The sequence below is a fragment of the Chiloscyllium plagiosum genome, unplaced genomic scaffold, assembly GCF_037043375.1.
Source record: "Chiloscyllium plagiosum isolate Xiang-an unplaced genomic scaffold, Cpla_swu_hap1 HiC_scaffold_46, whole genome shotgun sequence".
Lineage (NCBI taxonomy): Eukaryota > Metazoa > Chordata > Chondrichthyes > Orectolobiformes > Hemiscylliidae > Chiloscyllium > Chiloscyllium plagiosum.
In genome coordinates, this window is record NW_028270184.1 from 71,859,345 (window position 1) to 71,886,674 (window position 27,330).

Here is a 27,330-nt window from a genome sequence, read left to right on the forward strand (position 1 = left end):
TTATTTTAAAAAGTAACAGAAGAAGGTTGCTGGGATATCATAGAGATCGGTACTCAGGCCCCAACTGTTCACAGTACTCATCAAACATTTGGTTGTGGGAATCAAATGCAATATATCCCAACCTGCTGACAGAACTAAAGGATGTTGGATTGTGAGTGGGTGAGGAGGCTGTAAAAAAGCTTCAAGGCGACGAAGACAAGTGGATTGAATGGGCAAATACGTGGCAGATGGAGAGCAATGTGGGTAGAGGTGACGGTGTGCCCTTTGATGGGAACAATAGATTGGAAGCCTATCGTTTGTAAAGGGATTGTTTGAAACATGTTGATATACAAAGGGACATATGCTCATTTTTGTTGTTTCCTTCTTCGCAGCCCTCCGGGGTCCCTGCAGCACAGTGAGTTCTGAAGCCAGAAGTCAATACTGGGAATGGCATTGGCACGCTGACCAGGGTACATAGACCCACAAAGTAGGGAGCTGTAACATTGCAAAGGATCTGGATCTCCCTGTACACCAGTCACTGAAAGCAATATTGCAGGAAAGAAAGCAGTTAGGAAGATCAGTGGTGTGCTGACCTTAATTCCAAAGGGATTTGGGTCCAGGAGTAAGGGTGTCGTACTGCAGTTATACAGGGCCTTGGTGACTCCCCATCTAAAACACTGTGCAGTATTGTGTGCGGGTTTGGTCTCTGTACCTTCATAAAGGACAAACCTGACATTGAGGGAGAGCAGCGAAGGATAACCAGACTGATCTTTGTGATGACAGGCTTGTTGTGGGAGCAGAGTTTGGGGCGACTGGGCCTGCATTCCATGGGGTTTAGGAAAATGGATGGAGATCTCAGTGAGATATATAAAGCTCTGACAGGGTGAGACGGATTGGAAGCAGCGATGATAATTCCCCAGGCTATGGTGTCTAAAACAAGGGGCCACAGTATTCGGTACAGACAGGCCATTCTGCAATGAGATGAGAATAAATGTCTGCACTCAGCGACTGGTGAACCTGGGGAATGCACTCAAACCTGGAAGCCAGGACATTGAATATAAATAAGGATTTATAGACAGAAAAGGAATGATGGGCGAGCAGGAGAACGGTGTGGAAATAAAGGGCAAGCCATCATTATATTGAATTGGGTAGCAAACTCGATGGACCAAAGGGACTATTGCACTTCCTATTTTATAGCTTCCCAAGGTTAATCACATTAACGGATATATTCATTGGGTGGGATAAGTGCATTGTGGAGATGTTTGAACAGGAACGATAATGAGGAAGGCTCAATGTGTTGTATGGCCTACTCCATTCCTGATGTTTCTGTATAGTCTGTGGGAAAGCTCTGTAAATGTTGAGAGGGAGAGGGTACAGTCGGAAGTGACAGCATTTCTGTTGAATAAAGGGAATTATGGAGCTATGAGGGAGGAGCTGGCCAAAGTTCAATGGTGCAATACCTTAGCAGGGATGACCGTGGAGGAACAATGGCGGATATTTCTGTGTATAATGCAGAAGTTGCAGGATCAGTTCATTCCTAAAATGAAGAAAGATCCCCTTCATAAATCCATGCTGACTCTGACCTATCCTGTTACTACTATCCAGATGTGCCGTAATTTCATCCTTAATAATAGACTCCAGCATCTTTCCCAACACTGAGGTCAGACTAACCGGTCTATAATTTCCTGCTTTCTCTCTCCCACTTTTCTTAATAACATTGGCCACCCTCCAATCCGCAGGAACTGATGCCGAATCTATCGAACTCTGGAAAATAGTCACCAACGCATCCACGATTTCCCGAGCCACCTCCTTCAGTACCCTGGGATGTAGACCATGGGCGGCCGTGGTTGACGAGGGATGTTAAGAAACATATAAAGTTAAAAGAGAAAAAGTATAATATAGCAAAGATAAGTGGGAAAACGGAGGATTGGGAAGCTTTTAAAGAACAACAGAGGATTACTAAGAAGGAAATAAGCAGAGAAACAATGAGGTACGAAGGTAAACTGGCCAATAATATAAAGGAGGATAGTAAAAGCTTTTTTAGGTATGTGCAAGGCAAAAAAATGGTTAGGACAAAAATTGGTCCCTTGAAGACAGAAACAGGGGAATATATTACTTGGAACAAAGAAATGGCAGAAGAATTAAATGGGTACTTCAGATCTGTGTTCACTGGGGAAGACACAAGCAATCTCCCTGAGGTAACAGTGGCTGAAGGACCTGAACTTAAGGGAATTTATATTTGCCAGGATTTGGTGTTGGAGAAACTGTTAGGTCTGAAGGTTGATAAGTCTCCGGGGCCTGATGGTCTACATGCCAGGGTACTGAAGGAGGTGGCTCGGGAAATCGTGGATGTGTTGGTGATTATTTTCCAGAGTTTGATAGATTCGGCGACAGTTCCTGCGGATTGGAGGGTGGCCAATGTTATACCACTTTTTAAGAAAAGTGGGAGAGAGAAAGCAGGAAATTATAGACCAGTTAGTCTGACCTCAGTGGTGGGAAAGATGCTGGAGTCTATTATTAAGGATGAAATTACGGTACATCTGGATAGTAGTAACAGGATAGGTCAGAGTCAGCATGGATTATGAAGGGGAAATCATGCTTGACTAATCTTCTGGAGGATGTAACTCTGCAGATGGATGAGGGAGATCCAGTAGATGTAGTGCACCTGGACTTTTTTTTTAGATTACGTTGCAGTGTGGAAACAGGCCCTTCGGCCCAACAAGTCCACACCGACCCGCTGAAGCGCAACCCACCCATACCCCTACATTTACCCCTTACCTAACACTACGGACAATTTGTCATGGCCAATTCACCTGACCGGCACATCTTTGGACTGTGGGAGGAAACCGGAGCACCCGGAGGAAACCCACGCAGACACGGGGAGAATGCGCAATCTCCACACAGACAGTCGCCTGAGGCGGGAATTGAACCCGGGTCTCAGGCGCTGTGAGGCAGCAGTGCTAACCACTGTACCACCGAGTCTTTCAGAAAGCTTTTGATATAGTCCCACATAGGAGGTAAGTGAGCAAAATTAGGGCGCATGGTATTGGGGGCAAAGTACTAACTTAGATTGAAAATTGGTTGGCTGATCGGAAACAAACAGTAGTGATAAATGGCTCCATTTCGGAATGGCAGGCATTGACCAGTGGGATACCGCAGGGATCCCTGCAGGGACTGCAGCTTTTTACAATATATGTTAATGATATAGAAGATGGTATCAGCAATAACATTAGCAAATTTGCTGATGATACAAAGCTGGGTGGCAGGGTGAAATGTGATGAGGATGTTAGGTGATTACAGGGTGACCTGGACAAGTTAGGTGAGTGGGCAGATGGCTGGCAATTGCAGTTTAATGTGATAAGTGTATGGTTATCCACTTTGGTGGCAAGAACAGGAAGGTAGATTACTACGTCAATGGAATCAATTTAGGTGAAGGGGCAGTACAGAGAGATCTGGGTGTTCTTGTACACCAGTCAATGAAAGTAAGCATGCAGGTACGGCAGGTAGTGAAGAAGGCTAATAGCATGCTGGCCTTCATAACAAGAGGGATTGAGTATAGAAGCAAAGAGGTTCTTCTGCAGCTGTAGGCCCTGGTGAGACCACACCTGGAGTACTGTGTGCAGTTCTGGTCTCTAAATTTGAGGAAGGACATTCTGGCTATTGAGGGAGTGCAGCGTTGATTCACGATGTCAATTCCTGGAATGGTGGGAATACCTTACACTGAAAGACTGGAGCGACTAGACTTGTATACACTTGAGTTTAGAAGACTGAGAGGGGATCTGATAGAGACATATAAGATTATGACAGGATTGGACACTTTGGCAGCAGGAAACATGTTTCCGCTGATGGGTGAGTGCCGAATCAGAGGACGCAGATTAAAAATACGGGGTAGACCATTCAGGACAGAGATGAGGAAACACTTCTTCACCCAGTGAGTGGTGGCTGTGTGGAATGCTCTGCCCCAGAGGGCAGTGGAGGCCCAGTCTCTGGATTCATTTAAGAAAGAGTTGGAGAGAGCTCTCAAAGGTAATGGAATCAAGGGTTATGGAGATACGGCAGGAAGAGGATAATGATTAGGAATGATCAGCCATGATCATATTGTATGGCAGTGCAGGCTCGAAAGGCAGAATGGCCTACTCCTGCACCTTTTGTCTATTGTCTATCGTCTATTGTTGTCACAAGCTCTCAGATGTTAGGAAGGAGGTCTCTGCAGTGTCAACAGGACTGTTTCCCGTCCCCTTTTTCCGATACTGAGGCTGGGGTCAGGTTTTCTGTCCAGGTTAATCCTTTAAGACCTCAGAGCAATTTGACACAATAGAGTGTCTTGTTGGCTGATTCAGAGATCATTGAAAAGTTTTATCCCATGTCTATGTGTCTGCAGTCACAGATAATCATAGATAATCATAGATAACAAACAGCTATAGACCCAGCCTCCAGTCTGACAAGCATCCTTCCACTGAATCCTCTGCTTCCTACCAACAACCCAACTGTGTATCCAATTGGCCAGTTCCCCCAGCATTCCACGCGATGTAACCTTCCTGAGCAGCCTGCCATGTGGAAGCTTTTCAAATGCGTTACTGAAATCCATAGAGACTACGTCTACCGCTCTGTCCTCGTCAACCTTCCTTGTCACTTCATCAAAGAACTCTAACAAATTTGGGAAGCATGATCTCCCACTCACAAGTCTACGCTGACTGTGCCGAATCAAACCCTGTGTAAGTAATGGGTGCAGTCAATGGTATGCTGTCCTTCATTGTAAGATGATTCGAGTAAATAAGTAAAGCCATTTTCCTGCAGTTGTAGAGCCTTGCTGAGAGAGTATTTGAGGCACTCTGTACAGATTTGATCTCCTTTGTAAGGAATGATCTCCTTACCACAGACACAGGTGATGGTAACATGAGGATAGAGTGAAGAAGCTGAGTGTTTAATCTGTAGAGCTGTGAGAGACGAAGAAATGGTGATGCTGAAACACGAGGAGTGGCAGCGATCACTTATTTCCAAAAGAGACATTGACAGGGAGAGAAATTCCATACTTTTCACAGGATTAATTGGTTTGATATATTGTCACGTGTATCTCAATACAGAGAAACACTTTATTTATGAGCAGTGGAGGCAGATCATAGTAAGCATAGCCAGACAGATCAAAGGGTGGAAATAGACTTGGACAGAGTAAGGCATACAGGTTACACTGCACAGGACATGCACTAGACAAGGTCAACATGAACACGGTCAGCATTATTTGAACATAGAGAGTCCATTCAGCAGTCTAACGTGACTATCCTAAGTTTATATGCCTTAATTAACTCTCCCCACGTTATTGTGCAGTCGGCATGTGAGCCCGTACTGAACGCCATGTTGCTTACAATTCCCAACAGCAGCCACAATACCTTCGATCTGAAACAGGTAGCCATTCCCAACAGCTTCCGCCCTGCATAAAGAACACCAGGCTGTTTTCTCAGAGATGGAAGATGCCTTCTTCAGACTTCACACAAGACATGAAGCTTCTCTGCTCACCACTAGAAAACCACGTTTTAGTCCCACGTGTGTATCATAAGCAATGGAGCCATGAGGAACAACGTGGAACAGTCTGTATGTGAAGCCTCTGCTCCACTTGTTCATCATGTTGGAGCATCATTTAGGAGAAACTTAAGACTGCCGATGCTGGAGATCAGAGTTTCCAGCATCTGCAGTCATTGTTTTTACCTAGTTGATTTTAACCCGACTGCGAATCCTCTTGCAAGGATACCTGCCTTGAAGAAGTTTGCCTCCTCGAAGGGCTTTTGCCCGAAACGTCGATTTTACTGCGCCTCTGATGCTGCCTGAACTGCTATGCTCTTCCAGCACCACTAATCCAGGATCAGAGTAGAGCGTCGATTGCTGGAAAAGCACAGCAGGTCAGGCAGCATCCGAGAAGCAGGAGAATCGACGTTGCATGAATAAGACATTCATCAGGAATCAGCATCAATTACCTCATTCTGCCCCCGTGTAAGTGTATTGAGGTGGGAATGGCCTCCTACTGTTCATGTATAAGTAACTCAAGGGGCTGATTGACTTCTTCCTCGTCCGATTGGACAGGGCCAAGGGCCTGACTGGGTTACCCCTGGTTCCTGTTTGATAGCTCGATGTACTGACAAGTGTGATGATGCTGTAGCTTTACGAGGTTATTTTGTCCTGGTTTCTTTTAAGAAAGAGATTGAACGATCGTTACCAAGCTGGTTAGTTAAGACACTTGAGTAACAGCGAGGCATGCCTTAGGTTTATTTTAATGCAGACTGAATGGGTGTGGCCAGCTCTCACAGATTAGGATCTCTGGGTTTTGGTTTCTCAGTAACATCAAAAACTATAGCGGTCTCAACAGAGTTGGAAGCTTCAGGGAATGTCTCCTGTCTGCTACTCTCACTGAATTTTCTCTTGATGCTGTCACATTGCATCTGGAACAGACCCTTTATATTTCCTTTAAAATAATAAAACATTAGAAGCAAGGCTATTGCCTTCCAATATTTCGAGGGGCTCTGGTGTGGCCCATCACACTAGACTCCTTCTCTTCCTGAGTAATAGGCTGGAGGCACTGAATGGGTTGTCCCTGTTCTTCTCCAATAGTGTCAATGGGCTGAATGACTTCCTCATATTCCTGTGAAGTGCTGAATGAACTCTTATTTTACTGTGGCAATAGGCAGTGCAGTTACATGAATGTTACTGACACGTTAACAGCACAACTCTCAATGGAGTCTGGGTCTTGCTGCACATGGACACAGACCAGTTCAGGAGCTGAGGGGGGACAAAATGTTCTGAACATTGTGGAATCTTCAGTGACCATCCCCACTTCTGATCTTATTTTGGTGAGGGTGGGGTCGGGAGACATTGATGAAACAGCTGAAGATGTTTGTGAAGAGGAAGCTACCCTGAGGATCTCGCACAGAGGTGACCCAGGACTGAGATGATGAACATCTTCCTTTGTGCCATGTTTGACTCCAAACACTGGAGAGTTTAGTCTGATTCCCATTAAGTCCAGTTTTGTTAAGCTCCTTGATGTCAACAGAAGGCAACCACTGCCTTGATATCAGGGCGAGTCCACTTTACCTGAACCCTTGTCTCAACCTCTTTTGTTCATATCAATAAACCATGATATAGGAGCAGCAAGTGTTTTCATCAAACAGGTGGGATTCAATGTCAGGATTTCTGTTCTCAAGAGTGTTCGGGGAGTGAGATGACTGAAATTATTTGAAGAGGAGTTAGATGGATATTGATCTGTCAGAGAGGTGAGGGCTATGAGGAATTGGGTATTAAAGACAATTTCAGACCGAGAGCAGATCAGCCACAATCTTAGTGAAGGACAAGGCAGGCTTGGGGAGTGAACGACCTGCCCCTGTTTCTGATGCTCTCACATTCTGTTATTGGAAAGGTAGTGGGTGTTATTTTCATGAATGTTATGTTATTACATATTGCAGTCAGGGAGACCAGAGGATTTTGTGAGCTATCGCTGGGTGAGGTATGTGGGCTGTATTCACAGTGAATCTGGGTCTACAACATGACCAACAAATGGAGCACAAGTTGCAGAGAAGGGAAGCTCTGTAAAGAGAGATGAGGAGCCTCTTTCATAAACAGCCTGGGTTTTCCAATTACATTTCCCAAATCACCTCACATCGTGTGTGACAGTCTTGAAAGGCTGAATAGTCTCCTCTGTTTCTGTGCACCAGGTTATAGGAGTAAGTAGCCTCCAACTGCTCCTGTCTAGCAGGTTTGATGGGCTGAATGGAATCCAGAAAAATGGGACTGAAGAGCAGGAGTGGGTCATTAGATACTTTGAGCCTTTTCCACCAGACACTAAGATTGTGGCTGATCAAGTTGGGGTCTCAGCTCCACTTTGCTCTCTATATCCCATTATCCGTGACTCACTTCTCTGTCAAATATTTACCTAATGCAGCTTTCAATCAATGTGAGCATGGAGGCACGATAAACTTCCAGTGAAGAGAATTCCCACTTGAAAGGTCCTTTCAGAATTATTCGTCATCCTTTTTATAGAATCAGAGCGTCATGCAGAACGGAAACAGACCCGTTAGTCCAACCTGTTCACTCCGATCAGATATCAAACCTGATCCAGTCCCATTTGCCAGCATTTGACCAATATCCCTCCTCTTTCAGATACTTTTTAAATGTGCGATTGTAACTGCCTTCACCACTTCCTCTGACAGCACTTTCCATACACACACCACTCTCTGAGTGTAACATTTACCTTCAGGTCCCTTCTAAATCATTCGCGCTCTCCCCTTCAACCTATGCTTTCTTGCTCTGGACTCCCCTACACTGGGGAGCAGAATGTGGCTGTTCAGAATATCTATGCCCCTGATGATTTTATAAATCTCTATAATGTCACCCCTCAACCTCTGACACTCCAGGGAGAAACACCTCACCCTAATCAACCTCTCCCTACAGCTCAAACCTCCAGTTCTGGAACATCTGTGTCTAAATCATTTCTGCAGAAAACCGAGTTGCATGCAGTATTTTTAAAGTGGCCTCACCAACATCCTGTACAGATGCAACATACCATCACAACCCCTATACACAATGCTCTGACTGATTAAGGGAGATGTGCCAAATGTGTTCATTCCCACTCTGTCTACCTGCGACTCCACGTTCAAGGAACAATGTACCTGCAGCCCTATCCCTTTGTTTCACAACACGCCCCAGGACCTTACCATCAAGTGTATAATTCCTGCCCTGGTTTGCATTCACAAAATTCAAAATCTCGTATTTATCTAAATTAAACTTAATCTGTCACTCTTTGCCCTTTTGTCCCATCTAATTGTGGTCTTGTTGTACTCTGAGATAATCTACTACACTGCCTTTCTGATGTAATCTGTAAACTTAGTAACAATGGCCCCAATATTCACATCTAAATCCTTTACATAAATGATGAAATGCAGTGAACTCAGTACTGATTCTTACAGCACACTGCTGCTCACAAGCCTCCAGTCTGAAAAATACCCCTCTTCCTTCAAGCCAATTGTGACTAGCTTCCTCTCTATCCCATGTGACCGAACCTTACTCATTTGTCTACCAATCAGAATGAAATACTTGCTATGAAGAGGGGCTGAGTAGGTTAGGTTTATTTTCACTGGAAAAAAAGAGATTGAGGGGGGACTTGATTGAGGTTTACAAAATCATGAAGGGTATAGACAGAGACAAGCTTTTTCCCAGAGTGAAGGATTCAATAACGAGAAGTCGTGCATTCAAGATGAGAGGTGGAAAGTTTAAGGGGGATACACACGGTAAGTACTTCACACAGATGGTGGTGGGCATTTTGAACGTGTTGCTAGCAGAGGTGGTAGAGGCAGACACGGTAGATTCATTTAAGAAGAGTCTGGACAGATGCATGAGTAGGTGGGAGCAGAGGGGTACATATGCTTAGGAATTGACCGACAGATTTAGACAGTACATTTGGATCGGCTCAGGCTTGGAGGGCTGGAGGGCCTGTTCCTGGGCTGTAAATTTTCTTTGCTCTTTGTTCTTTAAATGAACACCTTGTTGAGGTCCATATAGCCAATATCTACCAAACTGCCTTCATCAATCTTCTTTGTCACCTCTTCAAAAAACTCAACCGATTTAATGAGACATGATTTCCCATGCAGAAAGCCATGTTGTCTTCCCCGATCAGCCCTTGCCTTCCCAAATGTATGTAAATGCTATCCCTCAGAATCCCCTCCAACAACTTACCCACCACTGACGTCAGGCTCACCCGTCTATAGTTCCCCGGCTTTTGGGTCACTGTTTCCTTTTCTAGTCCCACTCTTCCACTGCTCACAACAAATGTTAAATATAACCAGGTTGGTGAGATGCCCGATGATATCGGTCTCACACTGGGTCAGGGTCAGTTTTAGGAACAAGTCAGGCTAGTTACTTTAATCTGCTAAAACAACACGTTTATGATCCAGGGCAATGTTACTCAAACTATGATGGAAAGATGAATGGCAAACTGTTTGAGTATTGCAAATATATAATCAATAGCTTGGAGAGGGTGGACGCTAGGAAATTGTTTCCGCTAGGCGAGGAAACTAGGACCCGTGAACACAGCCTTAGAATTAGAGGGGGTCGATTCAGAACAGAAATGCGGAGACATTTCTTCAGCCAGAGAGTGGTGGGCCTGTGGAATTCATTGCCGCAGAGTGCAGTGGAGGCCGGGACACTAAATGTCTTCAAGGCAGAGATTGATAAATTATTGATGTCACAAGGAATTAAGGGCTACGGGGAGAATGCGGGTAAGTGGAGTTCAAATGCCCATCAGCCATGATTGAATGGCGGAGTGGAATCGATGGGCCGAATGGCCTTACTTCCGCTCCTATGTCTTATGGTCTTATGGTCTAATGGTCTAGTACTTCCCTTTCTAAACACACACACACACACACACACGCACACACAAACACACAAACACAAACACATGCATACACACACACAGACAGATTAACAAAATTTCTGCAATTTTAATTTGAAAGAACTTTGTCCAGATATTAATGGAACTCATGACAAAAGTAAAAATTGAGGTTGTCTAAAACATTTTTCTGCTTCTGAAGATATTGTACTCATATAGCTGCTAGCAATGGGATTCCATCCTGGGAGAGTTAGATTTGGCTGCATTCCCTTTGCTTTAGGCAGTGAGTAGATTCCAATGAATTATGGTCAGGGAGCACCCAATGGGTAGTACGGTGGTTAGCACTGCGCCTCACAGCACCAGGGACTTGGGTTCGATTCCAGCCTTGGGTGACTGTCGGTGTGGAGCTTGCACATTCTCCACTTTCCTGTGTGAGCTTCTAATGGGTGATCCAGTTTCCTACCACAGCTCAAACTGTGTAGGTTTGGTGGATTGGTCATGCTAAATTGTCTGTAGTGTTCAGGGAATTCTAGGTTAGGCGCATTAGTCAGGGGCAAATATAGGGGAATGGGTTGGGAAGGTTGGTATGGATTTGTTGGGCCGAAGGGCCTGTTTCAACACTGCAGGGATTCTATAAAAATAAGAATGGTAATGATGACTGTAGAGTTTGTTTTAGCTTGCACACATTGCTGTGGTGAGGGACACTGAAGGAGGGAGAGTGCAATAGGCCGTTCCTTCTCAGGAGGATTGCATTTTCTCCCTCTCTGAGTTGAATCACATAAAAATATCATCCTTTCCCAAACTGGACCCCATGTGAGGTCTCCTTGTACATTGTCGAACTATGTCTCCATCACATTCCCTGTTCCATGTAGGTGCATCATTGCTACTGTCATACACAGAGCCATATCCTTAACAGAAAATGGTCTCGATCAAATTGAAATATGTTTACATTGCCCTGCGTCATGAAAAAAATAAAATATTTAATGTATTGAGAATACCTGTGTTAAAATGAATGCATTTTTTTAACAAATACAGAAATTGCTGGTAAAGCTCGGCAGGTCTGTCAGTACCCAGATACCTTTTACATGCTGCATTTTGTGGGCGGCACGGTGGCACAGTGGTTAGCACTGCTGCCTCACAGCGCCACAGACCTGGGTTCAATTCCCGCCTCAGGCGACTGTCAGTGTGGAGTTTGCACATTCTCCCCGTGTCTGCGTGGATTTCCTCCGGGTGCTCTGGTTTCCTCCCACAGTCCAAAAATGTGCAGGTTAGATGAATTGGCCGTGCTAAATTGCCTGTAGTGTTCGGTACAGGGGTAAATGTAGGGGAATGGGTATGGGTGGGTGCGCTTCGGCGGGGCGGTGTGGACTTGTTGGGCCGAAGGGCCTGTTTCCACACTGTAAGTAATCTGTAAAGTTGTACCAGCCTCCACCACTTCCTCTGGCAGCTCATTCCATACACACACCACTCTCTGTGTGAAAAGGTGCCCTTTAGGCCTCATCAAACTTTTCCCCTCTCACTTTCAAACAATGCCCTCTAGTTTTGGACGCCCCAAACTGGGGTAAAACCCTGACTACTCACCCTATCCAGGACCGTTCCGATTTTATAAATCTTTACTGCTGCGAAATGTGACTTCAATCAACACGAATAACTGGACTTTCAGTCATCCTGGGCCTAAATTCTGAAATTGCAATACTGACACCTCTTCCTTCTCCATCAAGTCACAATTTTAAATCCATTTTAATCAGTTTGTTCAGATGTATCATGAGACACATCTGTGGGCTTTACACCCAGACCTTTGTGCCCAGAGGTAGGGACACTAGCAATACCCATAAAGCTGTAACAGTATTCTCCTGTGTGTTCGCTCATCAGCCTGGTTTGACATGCTGTGTCATACCTCTGCAACAGGCAGGACTTAAATCCAGGCCTTCTAGTCTAGAGCTAGGAATGCTACCACACAAGTTCAGGAATTGGAATCAAATCCAGAGTTCTGGCTCAGAGGCAGGTACACTACCCACTACACTACCATACCCAGATTATGGGTTATATGTTATGCCCACTTTCAGCTCGGTGTGGATTTATTACAATCAGTTTACCATTACTGAACTACACAAAACACTTTGTATTGTTAAGCAAATGCAAGATATTTGTCTCAACTGTAGGATGTTGAGTGTTTGTGCTGTGCCATCGAAATTAACTATGAACATCTTTAATCGCTATTATCTGTAGTCTGGAATATTAGGGAAAGAAATCCTGCAGCCACACTCAGCCCAATGAAGGGTCTCAAATGGATATTTATTACTGAACAGCAGAGACGAAGGAAGAGCGTAATTTCTGGTCCCACAACACCGATCACTCTTAACCAACTCGAACGTGCGACTCCCCTCTTCCTGGCCGGTGATTACTGTCCAGCCTCTCCTCTCCACTGACTGTGTCAGCAATCTGTCCCTCCTCCCTCTAACCACACAAAGCAAACCAAGCTCAGGGTCTTTGTGAAAATCAAGGCCGGAGTGTGCAAGCATCCTGGAGAGGGATGGGCATTTTAAAATTGAAGGGGGAGGGGGAGGTGGCAGTAATACCACACACTGGGCTGAGGGGTAGCAGATGGAGTTTTAATTGTATTTGGTAAATCAAAGAAGAGCAGGACCAATACAATTAAAAGTAGAGCCTTTGGCAATGTTGTAGAACAGAGACCTAGGCCCTCAGGTATAATTCTTTAAAATTTGCATCTCATATAGATAGCGTGTTTAAGAATGTGTTTAACACACTTGTCTTCATCGGTCAGACCTTTGAGTATCGGAATTGGGACGTCATGTTGAGGATGTACAGGACATTGGTGAGACCTCTTCTGGAATACTGTGTTCAGTCTGGTCACCCTGCCCACTCATTCCATAGGCACACCACCCTCTGGGTGAAAAAGCTGCCCCTTATGTCACTTTAATATTTCCCCTCTCACTTTAAGCCCATATCCTCTAGTTTTGGTCTCCCCGTACCTTAGAAAACACATTGACTATTCACTTTGATATTACTGACCTTGATATTCTTAAGCTGGAGAGGGTTCAGAAGAGATTAACCTGGATGTTGCTGGGAAAGGAGGGAGGGAGCTATAAGGAGAGGCTGGATCTTTTTTCACTGAAGAATATGAGATTCTGCGGTAACTTTACACAGGTTTATAAAATAATGAGGGGTACAGATAAGCTGAAGGGCTGATGTCTTTTCCCTAGAGTTGGGGATTCAAAACTGAGGGATAATTAAGGTGCAAGGAAAAAGATTTACAAAAGTCATGAGAGGTAATTATGTTAGACAGAATCTGGCTTGGGTGTGGAATGAACTTCCAGAGGAAGTGGTGAAAGCGGGGACAGTTACAACATTTAAAGGACATTTAGATCAGTCCATGGATAAGACATCAGTTTGGATGGTGCTGTGAGCAGCTGCCCTCTCCCTCGCCCTCTCTGAATGAATCCCTGTTGGTATTCACCCTCTGCCAATGTCTGTGCAGTGGCGTGGGGAGGCCAGCAGAGGGTGGCATTGCATCACTTTAAGCACCACAGAGACTGCCAGACCTGCCCCACACAGAGACACACAGATACACACACAGCAATTGTTAGGACACAACATTGAGCTCATCTGGTAATTTAAACTAAACATAAAGAAATGCTCAATTTGCCTTGTAAACTGTTAAAATATGAGGGACAGAGAACTCCCAAATTCCACTGTTTAAATAAAAACACCAATTTTTTTTTTTAACCCTGAAACTGAACATTTTACATCAACTATTCACAACTCGGAGAGCTCATTTCTCTTAATTGCTTATTACCCTACTCCAACTCTACAGCAATATACTGTTTCAAAAAGACACTTATTAACATTACATAATTTCAAAACCACACAGCAGCTGACCTCACACCAATATCACTTTTTCCCAACTTTCCTGGGAAGCCTGTCTCATGTTACAGGATGCTATCCAAGTGTTTACATTTCAGCATTCTGTAATCTGGGAACACATCATTCCATGACACTGTCTCTCACTCTCCCCCTCTCTGTCTATACCCCAACCCCTCATGTGGTGATATTTAAACTGATTTCCCCGCCACCTCTCTGTGGCAGTGATGTTCACACCCACAGCACCCCCTTGTCAGGGCACAATGGAGATAGGGAGCTGTAAATGGGTGGGAGCTGCACATCCCGTCACTTCCAGCATGGGCTGCAAGTTTCCCCACGCTGGGCAGTGATTTATCACAGTGTTACTGAACAATGCACTGGTGTGATGTACACAGCTCTACATGCTGGGAGCGTAACTACTCCAGGGTTACAGATCAATTCACTGGTGTGATGTACACAGCTCTACATGCTGGGAGGGTAACTGCTCCTGGGTTACAGATCAATGTACTGGGGTGGGGTACACAGTCCTACATGTTGGGAGGGTAACTGCTCCAGGGTTACAGATCAATGTACTGGGGTGGGGTACACAGTCCTACATGCTGGGAGGGTAACTGCTCCAGGGTTACAGATCAATGTACTGGGGTGGGGTACACAGTCCTACATGCTGAGAGGGTCACTGCTCCTGGCTTATAGATTAATTCACGGGTGATCACTGCGCAGGTCGCTGTGGTGGTCAGACTATCTGGTTGAGTTTTATAGATAACGCACTGCTGTGATCTAAACAGCTCACTGCCCTGGACAGATATATGGTCTGGGTTCATAGACCAATGCCCTGATCTGATCTGCGCAGTGTTCCACTCTGGACAGATCGCTGGATTGTATTGACCAGTGCAATGGATGAATCTGGACAGATTGCTGGGTTGTACTGAGCAGGACACTGGCCTGGTCTGCACAGTGTTCCACAGTGAACAGATATCCCCTCTGGGTGTATGGTGTCTGGGCTGGTTCTTCGAGGTGGATTGAGAATGTGGTATATCTAACCCTTTCAGCTGATCTGGCAATGCCTTTAGTTCCCATTCCTGTGATTGGACCCTCCGTCTCGCACCCCATTAATGTTACAGTGTTCCCAGGGACAGTACATCATGTTGGTGGGGTGGGTAGCGGGGGGAAAGGTGATGGACAGGTCAAGGAGTTCCCCGGAACGTTCTGTCCCCAACATTCCATAACTGCCATTCCCCGGAACGTTCTGTCCCCAACATTCTATAACTGACATTCCCCGGAACGTTCTGTCCCCGACATTCTATAACTGACATTCCCCGGAACGTTCTGTCCCCAGCATTCTATAACTGACATTCCCCGGAACGTTCTGTCCCCAACATTCTATAACTGACATTCCCCGGAACGTTCTGTCCCCAACATTCTATAACCGACATTCCCCGGAACGTTCTGTCCCCAACATTCTATAACTGACATTCCCCGGAACGTTCTGTCCCCAACATTCTATAACTGACATTCCCCGGAACGTTCTGTCCCCAACATTCTATAACCGACATTCCCCGGAACGTTCTGTCCCCAACATTCTATAACTGACATTCCCCGGAACGTTCTGTCCCCAACATTCTATAACTGACATTCCCCGGAACGTTCTGTCCCCAACATTCTGTAACTGACATTCCCCGGAACGTTCTGTCCCTGACATTGTTTGTGAACGGCCGGACGTCAGTGAATTGAACAAACGATAAGATCCCGAGGGAAGAGATCCCGTTCCAGGGAGAAGGAGACACTGTTCCGAAGGCCCCTCGGGCAGTTAAAGGGGTGAATACGTTTTCCCTGCGTTTACATTTCTCCACGTCACAGGATCGACCACAATGTAGACCAAAACACAGGAATTCCCAAACTCTGTTTGTCTTCAGGAAACTGGGAGAGAATCCTTCAGGACAGCAACGTCCCCACCCTCCATATTAGGAACTGGGAAGGAGTGACCTGTGTCTGCTCTCGAGTGATCGAGTGTGTGGGAATGTTCTAGAAACCATCTGTCCTTATGGATGTGTCTCTGTGTGTTTGGGGAGGGAGGGTTTCTTTTGGTTTACTGTCACATTTTTGTCAGTAATTCCGACCTTCCCATTTGTTATTCCTGCTCCAATTATTTTAATAAATCTCTGAATACAGGGACACATTTGAAAATCTCACTGGGTCCCCGATCAAACGGGTCCCTTAGCCTCCAGGCTGATGGATAATGGGTTTGTTTTCCTTCCTCACAGTTAACGTAGTGACCATCTACGTCCTGCTTTATAAAGATTGTGGATTGTCTCCATGTGTCAGACGTTACCTGGGGGCCATGGCAGCGGCGGATCTCCTGGTCATTATCCTCGACCTGATCCTGAGACACATTCCCATTGTTTATCAGGAACAGTTTTATTTCCTGAGGGACTCCGTCCCCGTGTGTAATATCCACGCCGTCCTGGTTTATGCAGCTACTGACTGCTCTGTCTGGTTCACCGTCACTTTCACCTTTGATCGGTTTGTGGCCATTTGTTGCCAGAAGCTGAACAGTAAATATTGCAGTGAGAAGACGGCGGCTGTGGTTCTGGGAGCAGTGACTGTGCTGAGCTGTTTAAAGAACATTTCCTGGTATTTTATGCTCACGGCTCGGTATTGGCTGGGGAACGACCCCTGGTTTTGTGAGGTAACAGACGCTGCTGCATTCTCCAGTGTCTGGGTCACAATCGAGTCCCTCCACCACATTCTAACCCCGGGGGTCCCATTTCTCCTGATTCTGCTGCTCAATGTTCTCACCGTCAGACACATTGTAGTGACCAGCAGAGCCCGCAGGAGACTCCGCGCTCACACCAATGGGGACGCTCAGTCTGACACTGAAATGAGAAACCGAAAAAAATCCATCATTTTACTGTTTGTGATCTCGGCCAATTTCATCCTGTTATGGTCAACGTTCATGCTGTATTCTATATGGAGACGGATGTGGGATATTGTGTATACCCCTGTGTATCTCCATCTCTTTGTGCGGGAATTGGGCTTCATGCTGCAGCTCCTCAGTTGCTGCACAAACACCGCGATTTATGCCGTGACCCAGACTAAGTTCAGGCAGCAGCTGAAGAATGTGCTGAAATATCCCTTCACCCAAATCCATCCATCCATCAAATTCCCTCATTAATCAATCCATCCGGGATTTTCTCATTTCAGTTCAGTGTTTCAGCGATGGAACAGCCTGTCGCTATGATAACAGACTGCGGGTAGCGCTGGGTTGTCTATCCTTATCCCACAGGGGGGTTACAGGGAAACATTTCAATGTTTCTCACAACTCAGGGGCCGGTGAGAAAAGGCACCATCCCACTGACTGTATCCATCACTTCCATTTGTAAACAATAAAAATGTTGATTAAAGCGAGCCGAGCAGCAGAGTGACCGATGTTGTTGGGTGTCTTTGTGTTGGAGAAGCTGAGCTGGAGAGAGACAGACTCAGCCCCAAGTCCTGGTCCTCAGGGAAGGGGATGGCACCGGGCCCTGAGCTCAGGAGCTGGGTTTAACTCCCTCTGACACCCCCCTACTCCAACCTGACCTCCCCATTTCCTCTCCCCCACTCTTCCTCCTCAATTCTCTCCCTCTCTCTCTCTCTCTGCACACTGTCTCTCTCTCTCACCTCCTCTCCCTTTCACTCTCTCTGCTCCTCTCTCAGACACCCCCCCAACCCCGGATTCTCCACCTGCCTCCACTATTCTTTCTGCCTCACTCTCCCTCTCTCTCTCTCACACCCCCAACATGAGTTTATCCACCTGCGTCCATTCTTCTCTCTCCCCCTCACCCTCACTCTCTCTCTCTCACTCCTGCCGTCTCTGTCTCCCTCCCGCAATTCCGTCTCTACCCCAATTTCCCCACTTCCCACATCTCTCAATCATCTCACCCCACCCCCCACACGCAGCTGCACCACAAACACCCAGTCTCTAGGTTAGAGGGAGAGGGAAGGACCAGGGAGACAGAGTGTGTCAGAGAGAGAGGAAGGGCAGGACAGGAGGGAGAGAGATTGAGTCAGAGAGAAACGGAGGGAGGTGGGGAGAGAGAGAGACACCGAGGGAGGGGGATCGAGAGTGAGAGAAGATGGAGAGAGAGCGAAGGAGCAGGGAGAGACAAAGGGAGAGAGAGAGGGAAGGGAGAGATAAGGTGAGGGAGGGAGAGAGAGAAATAGGGGAGGACATAATGAGAGAGGGGTCAGAGAGAGGGGGGACAGAGAGAGGGGGACAGAGAGAGGGGGGACAGAAAAGGGGGGAGATAGAGAGTGCGACAGAGAGAGGGGCACAGAGAGTGGGGTACAGAGTGGGGGGGAGAGAGGGGGTCAGAGAGAGGGGGACAGAGAGTGGGGGATGGAGAGAGTGGGGGACAGAGAGAGAGGGGGGACAGAGAGAGAGGGGGCAGAGAGAGAGGGAGCAGGGAGAGGGCGACAGAGGTGGGCAGAGAGCGGGGGAGAGATCGACGGGACAGAGAGAGGGGGACAGAGAGAGTGGGGGAGAGAGAGAGAGAGGGGACAGAGACAAGGGGGGACAGAGAGATGGTGACAGAGAGATGGTGACAGAGAGAAGGGGACAGAGAGAGGGGTACAGAGTGGGAGAGAGAGAGGGGGTCAGAGAGAGGGGGACAGAGAGTGGGGGGGATGGAGAGAGTGGGGGACAGAGAGAGGGGTACAGAGAGAGGTGACAGAGAGAGGGCGACAGAGTGGGGGTCAGACAGCGGGGGGGAGAGAGAGGGGACAGAGAGAGGGGGACAGAGAGAGAGGGGGAGATAGAGGGGACAGAGAGAGGGGGACAGAGAGAGGGGAAGATAGAGGGGACAGAGAGTGGGGGACAGAGAGGGTACAGAGTGGGGAGAGAGAGGGGGTCAGAGAGAGGGGGACAGAGATTGTGGGGATGGAGAGAGTGGGGGACAGAGAGAAAGGGGGACAGAGAGGGGGGAAGAGAGAAGGGGGCAGAGAGAGGGTAACAGAGGGGGGGTCAGAGAGCGGGGGAGAGAAATAGGGGACAGAGGGAGGAGGACAGAGAGAGGGGGAGATAGAGGGGACAGACAGCGGGGGAGAGAGATAGGGGACGGAGAGAGGAGGACAGAGAGAGGGGGAGATAGAGGGGACAGAGAGAGGGGGACAGAGATAGGGGGACAGAGAGGGGTACAGAGTGGGGGGAGAGAGGGGGACAGAGAGTGGGGGGATGGAGAGAGTGGGGGACAGAGAGAGAGGGGGACAGAGAGAGAGGGGGACGGGGGGGATGGAGAGAGTGGGGGACAGAGAGAGAGAAGGGGACAGAGAGAGAGGGGGACAGAGAGGGGGGTACAGAGAGAGAGGGGGCAGAGAGAGGGCAACAGAGAGGGGGTCAGAGAGCGGGGGAGAGAGAGAGGGGGCCAGAGAGAAAGGGGAACAGAGAGAGGGGGGCAGAGAGAGGGGTACAGAGAGAGGCGGAGAGAAAGAGAGGGACAGAGAGAGAGGCGGGTGGGAGAGAGAGGGGGTCAGAGAGAGGCGGATGGCAGAGAGAGAAGGACAGAGAGAGAGGGAACAGAGAGAGGGGTACAGAGAGAGAGTGTGAAAAAGAGGGGGGATAGAGAGAGGCGGGTAGGAGACAGAGAGGGACAGAGAGAGGGCGACAGAGAGAGGGGGCAGAGAGCGGGGGAGAGGGAGAGGCGGTTGGGAGAGAGAGGGGGTCAGAGAGAGGGGAACAGAGAGAGGGGGACAGAGAGAGGAGGACAGAGAGTGAGGGGGACAGAGAGAGAGGGGGCAGAAAGAGGGTGACAAAGAGAGGGGGACAGAGTGGGGGAGACAGAGAGCGAGGGAGACAGAGAGAGGGGAGACAGAGAGAGGGGAGACAGAGAGAGGGGAGACAGAGAGAGCGGGAGACAGAGAGAGAGGGAACAGAGAGAGATGGGACAGAGAGAGAGAGAGGTGTAGAGAGAGAGGGACAGAGAGAGAGAGGGGGACAGAGAGAGTGGGACAGAGAGAGGGGGGTCAGAGAGAGGGGGACAGAGAGAGGGGGGTCAGAGAGAGGGCGACAGAGAGGGGTGGAACAGAGAGAGCGGAACAAAGAGAGAGGGGGACAGAGAGAGAGGGTACAGAGAGAGAGGAGGACAGAGAGTGGGTACAGAGAGAGAGGGGGACAGAAAGAGAGGGGCAGAGAGAGAGGGGGGCAGAGAGAGAGGGGTCAGAGACAGAGGGGGTCAGAGAGAGAGGGGCAGAGAGAGAGGGGGACAGCGAGAGAGGGGCAAAGAGAGAGAGGGGGCAGAGGGGGGACAGAGAGAGTGGGGGACAGAGAGAGGGGCAGAGAGAGAGGGGGGCAGAGAGAGAGGGGGTCAGAGACAGAGGGGGTCAGAGAGAGAGGGGCAGACAGAGAGGGGGACAGAGAGAGAGGGGCAGAGAGAGAGAGGGGGTCAGAGGGAGGGACAGAGAGAGGGGGACAGAGAGAGAGGGGGCAGAAAGAGGCAACAGAGAGAGGGGGACAGAGAGAGAGGGGGACAGAGAGAGGGGGAACAGAGAAAGGAGGAACAGAGAGAAGGGGGGATAGAGAGATGGTGACAGAGGGGGGCAGAGAGAGGGAGACAGAGAGAGGGAGACAGAGAGAGGGGGGGACAGAGAGAGGGGTCGGGTGGCAGAGAGAGTGGGGGCAGAGAGATGGCAACAGAGAGGGGGTCAGACAGCGGGCGGGAGAGAAGAGGGGACAGAGAGAGGGAGGCAGAGAGAGAGGGGGACAGAGAGAGGGGGGTACAGAGAGAGAGGGGGCAGAGAGAGGGCAACAGAGAGGGGGTCAGAGAGCGGGGGAGAGAGAGAGGGGACAGAGAGAGGGGGACTGAGAGAGAGGGGAGAAAGAGAGGGGGACAGAGAGAGAGGGGGACAGAGAGAGGGGGGGGACAGAGAGACGGTGACAGAGAGAGGGACGACAGCGAGAGAGGGGGGCAGTGAGGTGGTACAGGGAGAGGCGGGTGTGAGAGAGGGGGTCAGAGACAGGGTGACAGAGAGAGGGTGACAGCGAGAGAGGGTAACAGAGAGGGGGGGACAGGGAGCGGGGGAGATAGAGGGGGTCAGAGAGAGAGAGGGGGACAGAGAGAGTGGGGGTCAGAGAGAGGGCAACAGAGAGAGGGGGACAGAGAGTGGGGGAGATGGAGGGAGTCAGAGAGAGAGGGGGGACAGAGAGAGGGGGGACAGAGAGGGGGGGACAGAGAGAGGGGACAGAGAGAGGGGGAACAGAGAAAGGGGGAACAGTGAGAAGGGGGATAGTAAGACGGTGACAGAGAGGGGGGGCAGAGAGAGGGAGACAGAGAGAGGGGTACAGAGTGGGGGGGAGAGAGGGGGTCAGAGAGAGGGGGACAGAGAGTGGGGGGGCAGAGAGAGTGGGGGCAGAGAGAGAGGGGGCAGAGAGAAAGGGTGACAAAGAGGGGGTCAGAGAGCGGGAGAGAGAGAGGGGGGCAGTGAGAGAGGGATAGAGTGAGGGGGACAGAGAGAGGGGGGCACAGAGAGAGGGGGCAGGGAGAGAGGGTGACAGAGAGGGGGTCAAAGAGCGGGAGAGAGAGAGAGGGGACAGAGAGAGGGGAACAGAGAGAGAGAAGGGACAGAGAGAGGGGTCGGGGGGGGCAGAGAGAGTGGGACAGAGAGAGTGGGACAGAGAGAGGGGCGACAGCGAGAGAGGGGGCAGAGAGATGGGGGGCAGAGAGAGAGGGGGCAGAGAGAGAGGGGGCAGAGAGAGAGAGGGGGCAGAGAGACGGCGACAGAGAGAGGGGCGACAGAGAGCGCGGGCGACAGAGAGGGGTCAGAGAGCGGGAAGAGAGAGAGGGGGACAGAGAGGGAGGGGACAGAGAGAGGGGGACAGATAGAGGGGGGGACAGAGAGAGGGGGACAGAGAGAGGGGGGGACAGAGATGGGGGGCAGAGAGAGGTGGGACAGAGAGAGGGGGAACAGAGAGAGGGGGGCAGATAGAGGGGGGACAGAGAGGGGGTACAGAGAGAGGGGGGAACAGAGAGAGGGGGGACAGAGAGAGGGGGTACAGAGAGAGGAGGACAGAGAGAGGGGGGCAGAGAGAGGGGGACAGAGAGCGGGAGATAGGGGACATTGAGAAGGGGATAGAGAGAGGGCGACAGAGAGAGAGAGGGGGACAGAGAGAGGGGGGAAAGAGAGGGGGCAGAGAGATAGGGGCAGAAAGAGGGCAACAGAGAGGGAATCAGAGAGCGGGGGAGAGAGAGGGGACAGAGAGAGGGGGACAGAGAGAGGGGGGCAGAGAGAGAGGGGGCAGAGAGAGGGGGTGACAGAGAGGTGGTCTGAGAGCGGGAGAGAGAGGGGACTGTGAGAGGGGGATAGAGAGAGGGGGACAGAGAGTGAGTGGGACAGAGAGAGAGGGGGCAGAAAGAGGGAGACAGAGAGCGAGGGAGACAGAGAGAGGGGAGACAGAGAGAAGGGAGACAGAGAGAGAGGGGACAGAGAGAGAGGGGACAGAGAGAGAGGGGGCAGAGAGAGAGATGTGTAGAGAGAGGGGGACAGAGAGAGAGAGGGGGACAGAGAAAGAGGGGGACAGAGAGAGTGGGACAGAGAGAGGGGGACAGAGAGAGGGGGGTCAGAGAGAGGGCGACAGAGAGGGGTGGAACAGAGAGAGCGGAACAAAGAGAGAGGGGGACAGAGAGAGAGGGTACAGAGAGAGAGGAGGACAGAGAGTGGGTACAGAGAGAGAGGGGGACAGAAAGAGAGGGGCAGAGAGAGAGGGGGGCAGAGAGAGAGGGGTCAGAGACAGAGGGGGTCAGAGAGAGAGGGGCAGAGAGAGAGGGGGACAGCGAGAGAGGGGCAAAGAGAGAGAGGGGGCAGAGGGGGGACAGAGAGAGTGGGGGACAGAGAGAGGGGCAGAGAGAGAGGGGGCAGAGAGAGAGGGGGTCAGAGACAGAGGGGGTCAGAGAGAGAGGGGCAGACAGAGAGGGGGACAGAGAGAGAGGGGCAGAGAGAGAGAGGGGGTCAGAGGGAGGGACAGAGAGAGGGGGACAGAGAGAGAGGGGGCAGAAAGAGGCAACAGAGAGAGGGGGACAGAGAGAGAGGGGGACAGAGAGGGGGGAACAGAGAAAGGAGGAACAGAGAGAAGGGGGGATAGAGAGATGGTGACAGAGGGGGGCAGAGAGAGGGAGACAGAGAGAGGGAGACAGAGAGAGGGGGGGACAGAGAGAGGGGTCGGGTGGCAGAGAGAGTGGGGGCAGAGAGATGGCAACAGAGAGGGGGTCAGACAGCGGGCGGGAGAGAAGAGGGGACAGAGAGAGGGAGGCAGAGAGAGAGGGGGACAGAGAGAGGGGGGTACAGAGAGAGAGGGGGCAGAGAGAGGGCAACAGAGAGGGGGTCAGAGAGCGGGGGAGAGAGAGAGGGGACAGAGAGAGGGGGACTGAGAGAGAGGGGAGAAAGAGAGGGGGACAGAGAGAGAGGGGGACAGAGAGAGGGGGGGGACAGAGAGACGGTGACAGAGAGAGGGACGACAGCGAGAGAGGGGGGCAGTGAGGTGGTACAGGGAGAGGCGGGTGTGAGAGAGGGGGTCAGAGACAGGGTGACAGAGAGAGGGTGACAGCGAGAGAGGGTAACAGAGAGAGGGGGACAGGGAGCGGGGGAGATAGAGGGGGTCAGAGAGAGAGAGGGGGACAGAGAGAGTGGGGGTCAGAGAGAGGGCAACAGAGAGAGGGGGACAGAGAGTGGGGGAGATGGAGGGAGTCAGAGAGAGAGGGGGACAGAGAGAGGGGGGACAGAGAGGGGGGGACAGAGAGAGGGGACAGAGAGAGGGGGAACAGAGAAAGGGGGAACAGTGAGAAGGGGATAGTAAGACGGTGACAGAGAGGGGGGGCAGAGAGAGGGAGACAGAGAGAGGGGTACAGAGTGGGGGGGAGAGAGGGGGTCAGAGAGAGGGGGACAGAGAGTGGGGGGGCAGAGAGAGTGGGGGCAGAGAGAGAGGGGGCAGAGAGAAAGGGTGACAAAGAGGGGGTCAGAGAGCGGGAGAGAGAGAGGGGGGCAGTGAGAGAGGGATAGAGTGAGGGGGGCAGAGAGAGGGGGACAGAGAGCGGGAGATAGGGGACATTGAGAAGGGGATAGAGAGAGGGCGACAGAGAGAGAGAGGGGGACAGAGAGAGGGGGGAAAGAGAGGGGGCAGAGAGATAGAGGCAGAAAGAGGGCAACAGAGAGGGAATCAGAGAGCGGGGGAGAGAGAGGGGACAGAGAGAGGGGGACAGAGAGAGGGGGGCAGAGAGAGAGGGGGCAGAGAGAGGGGGTGACAGAGAGGTGGTCTGAGAGCGGGAGAGAGAGGGGACTGTGAGAGGGCGATAGAGAGAGGGGGACAGAGAGTGAGTGGGAGAGAGAGAGAGGGGGCAGAAAGAGGGAGACAGAGAGCGAGGGAGACAGAGAGAGGGGAGACAGAGAGAGGGGAGACAGAGAGAGAAGGAGACAGAGAGAGAGGGGACAGAGAGAGAGGGGACAGAGAGAGAGGGGACAGAGAGAGAGGGGGCAGAGAGAGAGATGTGTAGAGAGAGGGGGACAGAGAGAGAGAGGGGGACAGAGAAAGAGGGGGACAGAGAGAGTGGGACAGAGAGAGGGGGGTCAGAGAGAGGGCGACAGAGAGGGGTGGAACAGAGAGAGCGGGACAAAGAGTGAGGGGGACAGAGAGAGAGGGTACAGAGAGAGAGGGGGACAGAGAGAGGTTACAGAGAGAGAGGGGGACAGAAAGAGAGGGTACAGAGAGAGGGGGCAGAGAGAGACGGGGTCAGAGAGAGAGGGGCAGAGAGAGAGGGGCACAGAGAGAGAGGAGGGCAGATTGAGAGGGCAGAGAGAGAGAGGGGGGCAGGGGGGGCGGGGGGGGCAGAGAGACGGGGACAGAGAGAGTGGGAACAGAGAAAGGGGGAACAGAGAGAAGGGGGATAGAGAGACGGTGACAGGGGGGGGGGCAGAGAGAGGGAGACAGAGAGAGTGGGACAGAGAGAGAGAGGGGGACAGAGAGAGGGGTCGGGGGCAGAGAGAGTGGGGGCAGAGACAGGGCAACAGAGAGGGGGTCAGAGAGCCGGGGAGAGAGAGAGGGGACAGAGAGAGGGGGACAGAGAGAGAGGGGAGAGAGAGAGGGGGGGGCAGAGGGGGTGGCAGAGAGAGTGGGGGACAGAGAGACGGGGACAGAGAGAGGGGGAACAGAGAAAGGGGGAACAGAGAGAAGGGGGGATAGAGAGACGGTGACAGAGGGGGGGGGGCAGAGAGAGGGAGACAGAGAGAGTGGGACAGAGAGAGAGAGGGGGACAGAGAGAGGGGTCGGGGGGAGAGAGAGTGGGGGCAGAGACAGGGCAACAGAGAGGGGGTCAGAGAGCCGGGGAGAGAGAGAGGGGACAGAGAGAGGGGGACAGAGAGAGAGGGGAGAGAGAGAGAGGGGGGCAGAGGGGGTGGCAGAGAGAGTGGGGGACAGAGAGACGGGGACAGAGAGAAGGGGAACAGAGAAAGGGTGAACAGAGAGAAGGGGGGATAGAGAGACGGTGACAGGGGGGGCAGAGAGAGGGAGACAGAGAGAGTGGGACAGAGAGAGAGAGGGACAGAGAGAGGGGTCGGGGGCAGAGAGAGTGGGGGCAGAGAAAGGGCAACAGAGAGGGGGTCAGAGAGCGGGGGAGAGAGAGAGGGGACAGAGAGAGGGGGACAGAGAGAGAGGGGAGAGAGAGAGAGGGGGACAGTGAGGTGGTACAGGGAGAGGCGCGTGTGAGAGAGTGGGGGTCAGAGAGAGGGCGACAGAGAGAGGGCGACAGCGAGAGAGGGTAACAGAGAGAGGGGGGGCAGGGAGCGGGGGAGATAGAGGGGGTCAGAGAGAGAGAGGGGGACAGAGAGAGTGGGCGTCAGAGTGAGGGCAACAGAGAGCGGGAGACAGAGAGTGGGGGAGATAGAGGGGGTCAGAGAGAGAGGGGGGAAAGAGAGAGGGGGGACAGAGAGAGGGGGCAGAGAGGGGGGGGGAAAGAGAGAGGGGGAACAGAGAATGGGGGAACAGAGAGAAGGGGGATAGAAAGACGGTGACAGAGAGGGGGAGCAGAGAGAGGGAGACAGAGAGAGGGGTACAGAGTGGGGGAGAGAGAGGGGGTCAGAGAGAGGGGGACAGAGAGTGGGGGGGGCAGAGAGGGCGGCAGAGAGAGTGGGGGCAGAGAGAGAGGGGGCAGAGAGAAAGGGTGACAGAGAGGAGGTCAGAGAGCGGGAGAGAGAGAGAGGGGGTCAGAGAGAGAGGGGGTCAGAGAGAGAGAGGGGGACAGAGAGAGTGGGGGTCAGAGAGAGGGCGACAGAGAGCAGGGGACAGAGAGTGGGGGAGATGGAGGGGGTCAGAGAGAGAGGGGGGACAGAGAGAGGGGGGGTGGGAGAGGGGGGACCGAGAGGGGGGGGGACAGAGAGAGGGGTACAGAGAGAGGGGGAACAGCAAAAGGGGGAACAGAGAGAAGGGGGGATAGAAAGACGGTGACAGAGAGGGGGTGCAGAGAGAGGGAGACAGAGAGAGGGGCAGAAAGAGAGGATGACAGAGAAGGGGTTAGAGAGCGGGAGATAGAGAGAGGGGGCAGTGAGATGGGGATAGAGAGAGGGGGACAGAGAGAGAGGGGGCAGGGAGAGAGGGTGACAGAGAGGGGGTCAAAGAGCGGGGGAGAGAGAGAGGGGGATAGAGAGAGGGGAACAGAGAGAGAGAATGGACAGAGAGAGGGGTCGGGGGGGCAGAGAGAGTGGGACAGAGAGAGGGGCGACAGCGAGAGAGGGGGACAGTGAGGTGGTACAGGGAGAGGCGGGTGTGGGAGAGGGGGTCAGAGAGAGGGCGACAGAGAGAGGGGCGACAGCGAGAGAGGGCAACAGAGAGAGGGGGACAGGGAGCGGGGGAGATAGAGGGGGTCAGAGAGAGAGGGGGGGTCAGAGAGAGAGAGGGGGACAGAGAGAGTGGGGGTCGGAGAGAGGGCGACAGAGAGCAGGGGACAGAGAGTGGGGGAGATAGAGGGGGTCAGAGAGAGAGGGGGTCAGAGCGAGAGGGGGACAGAGAGAGGGGGACAGAGAGAGGAGGGGACAGAGAGAGGGGGAACAGAGAAAGGGGGAACAGAGAGAAGGGGGGATAGAAAGATGGT